This window comes from Lipotes vexillifer, unplaced genomic scaffold (assembly GCF_000442215.2).
Source record: "Lipotes vexillifer unplaced genomic scaffold, Lipotes_vexillifer_v1.1 scaffold97, whole genome shotgun sequence".
Classification (NCBI taxonomy): Eukaryota; Metazoa; Chordata; class Mammalia; order Artiodactyla; family Lipotidae; genus Lipotes; species Lipotes vexillifer.
In genome coordinates, this window is record NW_006775688.1 from 506,190 (window position 1) to 518,475 (window position 12,286).

Genomic DNA, 12,286 nt, shown 5'->3' on the forward strand with positions numbered 1-12,286 from the left:
GAAAGTGTCATTTTATTGTGGAGTTCTGACCTGTTGTGTGTAGTAGATGAGTCAACCCATAGTGAACAAATATTTATTGAGCACCTGTTTTATGCCAAGGACAGTGCCCAAGGGATTACAGAATAGTGTTTTCCAAATTAGGTTACAACTTCCTAATGTCATAAAATGAATTTTGTGAGCTGTGACTAGCGTTTTTCTAACAAATGAAATAGAGAATGGAATAGAATATCAGGTTGCATAGATGGTATTTCATTATTTTATCAAATTGATTTTCAGTTCGTGTGTGTGTGTGTGTGTGTGTGTGTGTGTGTTGAGAGTTGCAATGTAAAAAGTGCCTTTTTTACTGTCCGTCATGGTCAGAAAAACTTGAAAAATACAATTGTAGAGGATATCCAAAAAGTATAGGTAGATTACTTGCTTTTGAATAAGTTATACTTTGAAACTAATATATTTTTGGAAATCAACTATAATAAAAAAAAGTTAAACTCTTTTAGGGGAAAGAAACTTATACAAAGGAGTGAATACTCAAGTTCTGAATTATGTGGTCGGGGTACTAAGAGCTGTGTGTTCCAATAAGTAAGATAACACAGGTTGGAAGTGTCGAGACAGTGGCATGTAAACTAAACCCAGGAAGATAGGTAGGGTTTGGAAGGAGTGAAGGCTAGAGAATGACTTAGAAGTAAGAAATGGTATATATATATAAAAGAGATGGCAAGACGGGAGTCTTACATTGCAGAGTTTTAGGATACAGTTTGGAGGTATAAAATGAAGCACAATTGTTCAGATTTATGAATGCCTTTCAATAACAGTGTCTAAAGAGTTTGCACTGGATTAGATAACTTGCACAGATTCATAAAATGGGTAGCGATATGATGTAGGGTGGATTTATAGACTATTTTCCAGCTCCTTCCTGACTCTCCTTTAGTCCTGGAGCTCCTGAGGGAATTTCTTCTGGTGGGTGTTAGATACCAGGTCTCTGGCACCAGATCAAAGAGAGCTAGGAAGGACTTTGGCTCTTCTGCAGAATGTAAATAGAAAGGTGGGACAAGTCCCATTGTGGTGCATGTGAAATACTCCCGTGGGTGAGAACTCAGCACTGTCTGTTTGAAATATGGTGAAGGATGGGTTAGAAGAACATTTCTTCTGATATCACTGCTAAATATTTGCCCTCAATGTAGAAGGAAAACCAGATAAGGAAGGCTTATGTTTTTGAAGTACAGGGAATCCGACTGGCCTACCTGAAGCATGTTATGTAAATAATTTGTCAGATGATCTCCTACCTTCACTGAATGGGGCATATACCTAATTTATAAAACAGTTTTGGGAGTGATCACAAAACGTTTCTCCTCCCCGAAAGGCGTCATTAAAACTCTCTACTACTTTCCAGTTGGAGAGAAATTTAAAACAAAGAAGCTTCTGAAATTATACCGTACATTGAAGGGAAGATGATTTAACTAGAAAAAGTGTATTTAAGCATGACTCATCTGTAACACTAAATACACCAATAATTTTGATTGACTTCTGGCTGGAAGTTTTGATTCTTTGTTGTGGTAGATTATCAAATGTTCTAAATTGAGGCTATGCTAGAGAGTATTCAGTGTTTAATCTAAATTATTAGAAAAAATAAGCAGGTGCTTGTATCTGGGAGCGCAAGGTTTTTTACAGATAATCTAGGGAGATCGCATACATCTTAGGTATTTGGTGGGGGGCACAGTATAATCAGAAACGCAATGGCAAGTCCAAGCACGGCCCATGAGAGATGAAGGGATGTGAAGAACACAAACTTTGGTCTCTAAAAGATAGTGTGTAGAGCATGCATTTCCATTCCTCTGCCAAGAGGGGGGATGAATGAAAGATGAAGAAGGGGGTGTATCCGTTTACCCTTATCTTATGAAGGCATCTGCTCACAATCAGTCGCTTGTGGAGAGAGTGCCAGCTGGCAGAGTATTTTCATGATGTAAATTGTCCATCCGCTCAGAAGAGCAGAAGTACAAGGAGGCCTGTGTGAAGGACTGAATTCCTACCCAGAGGACAAGGGAGGGAGGTTCTCGCAGAGATCTAAATGGGATCTACTTGCATTTTCCACTCTATTTGCCGTTTGCAACATCATTTTTCCTGCCATCCTAGCGGTTGCTGTGGAGTTGATTCATCAGTTTTCCTCCGTTCACTGCTATTGCTTATTAAAGTCTCCATTTGGGGTGGGTCTGAGAGGGGGCACCACTGGAAACATGGTGCTACTTTTTCCAGTGGTGTTTTTTTCCTTGTCTTTCTGCTTGACTGGTTCATGTCTGTGGGCTGTGTAAAAGAGCTAAAGCTTATTATTGTGGATTTGATTTTTGAAATGAGTTAAATCTCCATTTCCTCTCAACTGCTAATCTTTTTGCTTGTTCATTAGAAATAATAATTTTCCTACGAACTAATAAGTAAATCTAGGTATCAAATGGATTTGAATTGTTATCAATCTTGTAAAATTTCTGAATAGAATTCCTCTTTCCATATTTTATGGGACCATAGAGGAAAAATTCAGATGTCCTTGGGCCAAATTTTAAAATAGTATGCCCTGCAGAAAAGAGGTAGACAAGGTCTCAGTACAATTTTTTTGTTTTTATATTCTTTGATTTCTTAGATCAGGATCAGCAGATGTCTTCCATAAAGGGCCACACAGTAGATATTTTAGGCATGCAGTCTCTCTCACAATTGCTCGACTCTGCCCTTGTAGCCAGAAAGCAGCCATAGACAAAGTGCAATGTATGGGCATGGTTTTGTTCCATTAAAACTTTATTTACAAAAAATAGGTGATGGGCTAGACTCCGTTTGTGGGCTACAGTTGACCAACCTTAGATTTCTGAACTACTCAAGGTGTGCCCTAAGGCTTGATTCTGGACGGAGATGGGATCAGTGACCTCAGAGTATTTTCAAAATGAAAAGAAAGCACGCCCTGTAGATCAGATGTGAATGTTGGGAGAGAATTTAAAAACCAGAATATCGAGTCTGAATTTTTGAAGTGTTCTTATAATTCTTCAATCAATCTCAGTCTCCCCCTGCCCCACTCCCCACCCCACATCTCTTTAATATCAATATGAATGTCTGGTACTTTGCTCTTAAGCATATATATTAAAAAAAAAAAATACCTGAAATTTCTTCTCTGAAAAGTAAATATTTCTACATTGGTCTTTAACCAACAGAACATAACACTCTCCCTGAAAATGCCAACACTACCCGACACAGACTGGGATTAAACAAGTCTAGCCTTCTAGACAAAGAAGAAAAAGTGTTTTCTTATCTTTTTGAGTGTACTGAAGCAGATGTTAACTCTTTGCTTCCAGATTTGTTCTTGACATTGAGAACTGTTGGTAGTGTTCTGTCATTTTATTAACTATTAGTAATTGTTGGGAGGAGGAAGGAAGGATAGAAACCAGAGGGGGTGGGGAATTTGGTTTACAGGGAATCTTGACCAATATCTGCGTGAAAAGAATAGCACTGTGAAAGCCCCCAGCAGTAGGTGGGTTTTCTCAAAATCAAACGTTTATTTCTACTTGCCTGGGAAATAGGGCCTTGAGGATACAAGTTGAATGACAGAGGAAATTGGCATGGAGAAAAATGTTGCAGAGCTTGGGTTCAGCTGGTCCAGTCACCCCAAGCCTCCTTGCGTATGGAGTGAACAAACCCTGTGTAGTTTAACATCTGTCTGTGTCTTAAAGAAGATAGACCACTGTTATTCTGGTTCCCTGTTCATGCCTGCACAGTTAACACTTACAATAAATTTCACCTTAAAATACATGATGTGAAAGTGGAAGTCCCCACTCATGAGTGCCTGAGTTCATTCTGCAGTGCAGCACCAAGGGCGGAGCCTTTCCTACCTAAATCTTTAAAGGATGAGAACCAGAATAAGGAAGAGTTTACAGTAGGACAGTATTTTTCAAATGTAATTGTACCGGAAAATTACCTAGGGTGCTTTTAAAAGTACAGATTTGGGGAACTCACCCAGAACCCACCAAAATGGAACTTCTGGGGAGGAGGCTCAACAATTTGCTTTTTTTTCAGAAGCTCTCTGGTTGATTCTAACAGCTAGTCTGGTACCTTATTGTGGGCCAGATTATTTCTAGCAGGAAAGCCTAGATCTGGGCTGACTCTGCTGGGGAGGGCCTTCCAGAACTCCTTGGGTTTTAAACTGTTTGGGTACCAGATAACTTTTATTTTTTTAATTTTTTAAAATTTATTGAAGTATAGTTGATTTACAGTCCTGTGTTAATTTCTGCTGTACAGCAGAGTGAGTCAGTTTTATATATATATATATATATATATATATATATATATATATACATATACACACATTGTTTTTCATATCCTTTTCCATTATGGTTTATCACAGGATATCGAATATAGTTCCCTGTGCTATAGAGTATGACCTTGTTGTTTATCCATGATATATATGATAGCTTGCACCAGTTAACTCTCTTTAATCTAGATACTTACAGTGATCCTGTTAATTCCATTATTTCTTCTTCCTTGAGGGAAATGTTTGGAAAGGCTCAAAGCACTTTATGGTGCACCAAAGTGGGTCTCTTTTGCCCACTCTAATCCGTCTGCAACACCAGAGATGGTCCTCATTGTTCAGTGTAAATTCAGCTGCTGCACTGGATCATTCCCATCAACATAACACATGCTGTCTTCCAGTCTTAGAAAGTAATTTCTCCTTGAACCCCTTCTTCTCCCCTCTATCTACCACCTCATTTCTTTATAGCAAAATTACTTGGAAAAATGTCTTTATTAGCTGTCTCCAGTCTCTGTCCTCCCCACCCCCTCAATATTCTCTGGCTTTCATCCCTGTCATTCTACAAACCATTTGCTGTTAAGGTTGTAGTAATCACTTATATCCAGTGGCCAACACTCAGTTTTCATCTTTCTCACCTTTTCAGGAGCATTTGACTCAGTTGATCGATCATTCTCTTCTTCTTGAAAAGTGTTTTTTTAAAACTTGGCTTCTGGGGCTTCCCTGGTGGCGCAGTGGTTGAGAGTCCACCTGCCGATGCAGGGGACGTGGGTTCGTGCCCCGGTCCGGGAAAATCCCACGTGCCACGGAGCAGCTGGGCCCGTGAGCCATGGCCGCTGAGCCTGCGCATCTGGAGCCTGTGCTCCGCAACAGGAGAGGCCACAACGGTGAGAGGCCCGCGTACCGCATAAAAAAAACAAAAAAAAAACTTGGCTTCTGGAATTCTGCCCTGTTGATTCTCTTTCTGCTTCAGTGACTGTCCCTCTTGAGTCTCCTTGGTTGGATCCTCCCTATCTCCCCCATCTCTAAAAGTTGGTATGTCCCAAGACCCAGTTCTGTACCTCTCAATCCATTCTCTAGGTGTGTTCATCTAATCTCATCACTTTGAATACTGTCTGTCTGCTCATGACTTTCAGATTTCTCTCTCCTGCTTGGACTTCTCCCTGAAATCCAGACTTGTATATATCTTAATGGCTGACTTGAAATCTCCACTTGGATGTTTCATAAGTATCTCAAACTTAAAATATCCAAAACTGAACTCCCAGTTTCCTTGCTCTCCACCCCCACACTCGTTCTTACCATGTACTTCGCTATCTCATTATAAACGACAGTTCGATCTTTGTAGTTGCCACAGCTTACACACCATTTCCAGTCCATCAGTGACTGGTCTGGTCTACCCTCAAAATATGGCCAGAATCTGATCACTGCTCACTGCCGCAACCGTGGACCAAGCTACCATTGTCTCCTACCTGGGAGATTGCAAAAAAAACCACCCCTGACTAGCCTTCTTGTCTCTCTGTACTCCCCTCCATAGTCTTTTGTCAATAAAGCAGCCAGAGTGATCCTTTTAAAATACTAGTGAGATCATGTTACTCCCTGGTACAAAATCTTCCAGTGGGTTTTCATCTCATTCAGAGGAGAAGCCTAAGTCTTACAATGGCCTAAAGGCTGGCATGATCCGCAGTCCCTCCCTCCCTCCCTCCCTCCCTCCCTCCTTTGTTCCTATGGTGAGGTTTCTGGACAGGGAGCCTTTGCCTCCTGCGTCACCTCCATGTGGACGTGTTGCAGTCTGTGCCCCTCCATTAAACACACAGTTCCTGGCACTGAATGCAGTGCTGTCCTTTGCAAGTACTGTGTTTTCTTAAAGTGGCCAAAGATGGGGTTCCCTTCCGTGGCAGCCGTAACATTCTACTGTGGTCCACGAACCCGTGTCCCCTGCATCGGCAGGCGGACTCTCAACCTCTGCGCCACCAGGGAAGCCCTGTTCTTTCCTTCTCTTTCACTCTTATTCAGCCACACTGGCCTCTTCATCATTCCCTGGAACTGGCCAGCATACCTGCCTCAGGGTATTTGCATGTGTCCTTCCTGGAATGCTCTTCCCCCAGATGTTTCCCCCCACCATGTCTGTCTCACTTCAGTGCTTTCCTCGAATGTCACCTTATCCACATCGGTGAGGCCATCTGTCATATTACATTAAGTGGCACTCCATTCCCATGCTTTCTATCCCCGCTTTGTTCTTTACCATGTCATCTATCATCTGACACACAAGATTTTTGTTTTTATTTTTGCTTTTTATCTATCCCTTACCCACCCCCCACTCCCTGCCACACTGTAAGCCCCATGAAGTTGGAACCTTGTCTGTCTTTTCTTCTGTAGCCCTAGTGTCTAGAATAGTGCTTGGAACAGTGACATAACAGGTGCTCAGTAAATATTTGATGAACGAGTGGAAGCATTTCGACTTGCAGTTATCAACACCAGTTATGGCTATTAACCTTGGCCTAATGGGTGGCTGTGGTAAGAAATTACACAATTGTGAAAACTGAGAAAGACATTTGAGTATTGAAGGTACTTTATGGTGTTTGTAATTGTTTCTTCTGTTGAGGACAGATTCAAATAGTTTATGATCTAGGGGACTAGTGGGCTGAGCTTATTAAGACTTAAACTGGAGAGTAAAAGGTGTTCTAGCAAAATGAAGGACTGGGTATTTTAAGTAGCTTGTCGTGGTGGACTGTCACTTAAATTCACCTAGCATAGTTATTGAATGAATGAAAGTGCACTATTGGTTAACTTCTTGGGACTTTGTGTGTGTGGGGAGGATTTATTAGAATTGATCTTAGTCTATGATTGTACTACTATGACTATATATTAGAATCTCATGTTTTTTCCAATCAGATTTTCTCTCTATTCTTTTACAATTCTTCACTCTTCTGCTGCAGGTGGCAGCCAAAAAAATAGTCAAATCTCAATAGTGTATGGACGTCACAGAACAAGAAACAGCTTCCCGTAAAATTATGGTGTCTTTTTCCTTTTCACGTCTTAACAATTCGACATTTTTCAAGTGTGGGTTTTACTTATGGAGCTTACATTTCATTGCCTGTTGATTTCTCTATTTTATTTCCTTAGTATTATAATTGACTACTTTCTTTATGTGACTCCATTAAGTCTTACACATCAGTCAGTCCCCCATAGTTAGAACTCTGACGCTCAGCAGAGTGGAGTTTTTCGCCTCAGCTTGGGTGAGTGGGAGTAAATGCTGGCTGCATTCCTTCAGCTTGGCTCAAAGATTTCAGGCATGCTTGTGACCTACTGGCCTGAATTAGGTCTGGTATTGAGTCTGCAAGCATGAGGTTTGGGTTAGTAAGGCATACGCCCAGTTCTTGTCTTGGAATTTCGCTTGGGAATCTTGTCTCTCCTGGTGACAGTTTCAAATAAAATGGCAAGATGTACAAATTAGAATATATATGACTTATGTTTTGATAATGGAAAACATCTGTAACCTCTAACAGTAATTTGCACCTATTTGAAATTACCCTCCAAAAGTGTTTGATGTTCTAGTGTTCAGTTAAGAATCCTCCGTGTTCACGTAACAACTGTCTGGTGATCTCGTATTTATTGATATTTAGTGTATAAAGCCAAATCAATTTTGACCCTTCAATTTGCTGAAGAGTATGTAGCATTTTTGGATATTACAGTTGGGCAACACAAGCAGAAGGATTTTATTTTTTGAAGATTGCTACACTAGGTTAGTGCCATGGTCTTATTCAGCAGATGCACCAAGTGGATGTTTGGCAGGTGATAGGGAGAGAGTAGAACTGTTTTCTTTGGCTTAAACTTTAAATTTGGTACTTTGTGGACACATCTAGTTTCCCTAAGAGATTATGGGTTTATCTTCTCTGAAATCATACCAATCAATTATAAAACTTTTGTTTTCCCCTTAGCTTTATTGTCATAGCCATACCATCATTTTTTTTTTTTTTTTTTTGCGGTACGCGGGCCTCTCACTGTTGTGGCCTCTCCCGCTGCAGAGCACAGGCTCCAGACGCACAGGCTCAGCGGCCATGGCCCATGGGCCCAGCCGCTCCGCGGCATGTGGGATCTTCCCAGACCTGGGCACGAACCCGTGTTCCCTGCATCGGCAGGCGGACTCTCAACCACTGCGCCACCAGGGAAGCCCCATACCATCATTTTTATACATAGCCTTTGGTATAGAATTTTATTAGCTTTTTAAAAAATTCTAAAATGATTTTCTTCACTTTTTCTGTTTTACCTGCCTCCTTTGTTTTGTTTCCCTGTGGCAGCTTGGAATGGAAACTGTCCATATTCTAGCACCACTCATCTCGGCATGTCTTTCTGTCATGACAGGGGTTCATGTGTGATGGGATGTGCTTATTGCATGTACTCAGGAAATTTAAACCATTTTCTTTATTCATTTGAAAGGGATGCTTTGTCAAATTGTGAATGCTGTTGCATTTGTTTTAATAAATTCAATGAAAAGTGACTGTTTCATAGAAAGCTATAAAGGTTACTCGTCCTCATTCATAAGTTGTGCTGACTGATTTAGATGCAGTTCCTATGAGATTGTCCCCTTACACTGTTGGCACTTAGCTGATTGACAAGAGAGAGGCCTTGAAAAGAGAGCACCGAAATTTAAGGGAAAGGAACGGGATAATAAGTTTTTAAAAACAATCTATTTTGAAGGTAAGTTTTGAGCCATAGAAAACTAGCCCTTCAACAGGCAGTTAGGAAAGAGTCTTCTAACAGTTGGAATAACTCCATGTACCCAGATCACCCCAACACATTCTGTCTGTGCTTGACTGTTCCCCTCCACGCTTTCTGATCTCCCATCTGTGTCCACTTGAGGATCCCACATTCAGCATTAACTGGCCCTGGGTCATCTTGATTGGCGAGGCCGTATTTGTACAATCTGTCTGCTGAGGTGGAACAATAACAGCTGGTACGCAGCTGTACACTTCAGTCCTGGGAACTCCTATTTCAGCCAGCAGTTATACTAACAAAATTGGAAACATTTTCAAATAGTTGCTTTCTGTGACTACTGTTTGTGTTAACTGTTTGGAGACTCCCATTTAGTAACCTAAACATCTACCATCTCTAATTGACTTTCTGTGCTACAACCTCATTAAGGTTTCGTATTCCTCAGATCAAGTCTGACTGCAAAGAGAATAGTCATTTTCTGATTCTGAGGAGTGAGCACATAAGAACAATAGTGAATCAGTAACTCCTAATTTGATATTTCAGAATGAGCTAGTTCTCTTCTAATTCAGGCCATGGAAGGGCATTTGGAAGTTTTGTGAAATTCTGTATGGCCATTGTCGCTCATTACTTCACCGTAAAGGAGGCTGTTTCACAACATCCTCATGGAATTCTTCTGAGCTGCACATAACAGAGAAGCATTTATGTTCCCCAGCAGTTAGTACTTGAATCCAATTCTAAGACAGGAAGGGTTTCTCCCCTACTCAGAGAGATTAGACATACTTCACCACGTAGGAGGCTTAAGCAGAATTCCTTGGCTTGGCCCTGTGTGCACAAAGGCTGGATTCTCATTGTCCAGGTGGCCCCCTCCCCTTCTCTTAGTCCCTCAGCCAGATTCACTGTAGGATTCAGAGCAGGAAGTATTAGTTAATTTTGTGTGTTTCGTTCTAAACATCTGCACTTGAGTCTTTTTGTTTATGGAAGGAATGTGGCAAGGAGAGGCGGGGGAGGCAGCAGAACATTCAGAAGCTAAATATTTTCTTGAGGGTGTGTATACCCATGGTTAGTATTTTTTTTTTATTTTTAATTTATTTATTTTTGGCTGTGTTGGGTCGACGTTGCTGCGTGGGCTTTCTCTAGTTGTGGCAAGCAGGGGCTACTCTTCTTTGTGGTAGGCGGGCTTCTCATTGCGGTGGCTTTTCTTGTTGCGGAGCACTGGCTCTAGTCGTGCGGGCTTCAGTAGTTGCAGCATGCTGGCCCTAGAGCGCACGGGCTTCAGTAGTTGTGGCGCACAGGCTCAGTAATTATGGCGCACAGGCTTAGTTGCTCCGCGGCATGTGAGATCTTCCTGGACCAGGGATCGAACCTGTGTCCCCTGCGTTGGCAGGCGGATTCTTAACCACTGCACCACCAGGGAAGTCCCATGGTTAGTCTTCATGTGCGTGAACGTGAGGTGAAGGGGAAAGACGTTCTAGCTGTAGAGTTGCTGGAATACTTTCCAGACGTGTACTTACTGGTTTTCTTAATTGTTTGGCTTGGCTCCTTTCCTTTAAAGTCCTTCGTCTACTTTTGCATGCCCCCACAGTATGAAGGTAGTGTCGGCGCTGTCACTGGAAAAACGGAGACCTAGTCCTCTTTCCTGTTCATTTGCCATTTAACTAGATCTTCTTACTCTGTCAACTGTAAAATGAGTAGGATAGACAGATAAAGAGTAGAGAAGTGTATTCAGAGAGAGAGTGTGTGTGAACAAGCACATGGAAGGTCGCAACTATAGCTGTTTAATGGAATAAAAACTAGCTCCTTAAGTTTTCAGTTCTTGATTATCCATGATTACAGGTAGTTCCAGATAACACAGGACATTCAAGCCATGACTCTTCCACTCTGTTTTCTGTATTTGCTTCCTTATTTATTCAGGTTAGATTCTAAGTTCCTTGGAGTAACGTCAATCCTGCTACCTTATTGTCCTTCCATTGCCCCTGTACAGGAGGTGCTAAGTGCTGCTGTAGAAAATCACACCTCCACGAAGATGTCCGTACCCTCATCCCCGCAGCGTTGTCTCTGCCCAGCAAGCCTTTCTCTCTAGTCAGCTTTCTGCTAGTCTCTATCGTGGCTCTACACTCTCTTCAGATATTCCCCACTGGCTTTGCCCTCAGCCCCTTAGCAGGTACCCTTGATTTTCACTGCACAGGAAAAATAAAGTCATCAGTTAGAACTCTTTCAACTTCCATCCTCAAAAACCGACTAAATCACTTCATTTGCACCCAGGTAGAAAGCAAGGAGGCAGGTTTTCTCCTTTATGGAGCCAGTCCTTTCACCAGTGCTGAATCACATTCTTGTTTCCCCGCCTTGTTTCCACAGTCATTCTTTCTCTTTCTGCTGACGGGAGCACAACAGCATGTAATACAGCCTTGTAACTTCTCTCACAAAAAAAGGGAAAAATCTTCCCCTGGCCCTGTATCCCCTCCAATTACCGTCATCTTCTCTTTCTCCTTATCCTTTAGCCAGATGTCATACCAGGTTGGCTACGCTCACTGTGTCTACCTTCCCACGACTTATCTACCATACATTCTCAGTTCCAACCCAGCAAGATCCCTGCCGGTGGGACTGCTCTCACTAAGCACCTCAGTGACCTCTTTGTGGCTTGAAGCCATTGGTCATTATCTTATCTTAGTCATTATCTTACTTTATTCCTTAGCAGATGTAAACACCATTGGTTCTTTCTTTCCTTCTTCACCCTCTTGGCTTCTGTGATATCTGTTGTCTTTTACTTGCCCTCCTCCCTCTGGTCTTCATAGTCTCTTCTGTTGCCTTGTCTTCTGGCTGTGCTTTAAATGTTGATGCTCCTCAGCATGATCCTAAAAGTCAGCTCTCTCCTCACTCAACACTCTGCCCTCATTGGTCTCAACCATGCCACATCTTCATTATCCATCCACAGGCTAATGAATCCCAAATCTGTATCTCTAACTTAGATGTCTCTCTTGGGCCTTCAGATTATTCACATCCAACTCCCTACTAGACATTTTTTCTTGTCTAGATGACCACAGACACCTTAAATCTTGTGTATCCAAAACAGAACTCATCTCCCCATCCTGCCCTCCGCTTCTGCCTCCCAATTTTGCTTAACCTCCTTTGTTCTCTGTTTCAGTGGATGGTCCATCTCTCCAGTTGGCTGTTTTTAAACTAGAAAACTGAATGTTATTCTCAATCCTTCCACCTTGTGGAATGCGTAAAGGAAGCTTTGGCAGTGAAACAGAATGTCAATAGGGTAAAAGTAGAGAAGGCTTTTCAGGAACGATTCCTGCT

At 41.9% G+C, this 12,286-nt stretch overlaps 1 protein-coding gene across 1 annotated transcript in view; it reads left to right on the forward strand.

Moving 5' to 3' along the window:
• LAMC1 (laminin subunit gamma 1) overlaps positions 1-12,286 on the forward strand; it is a 126,785-nt gene that overhangs the window by 59,450 nt on the left and 55,049 nt on the right.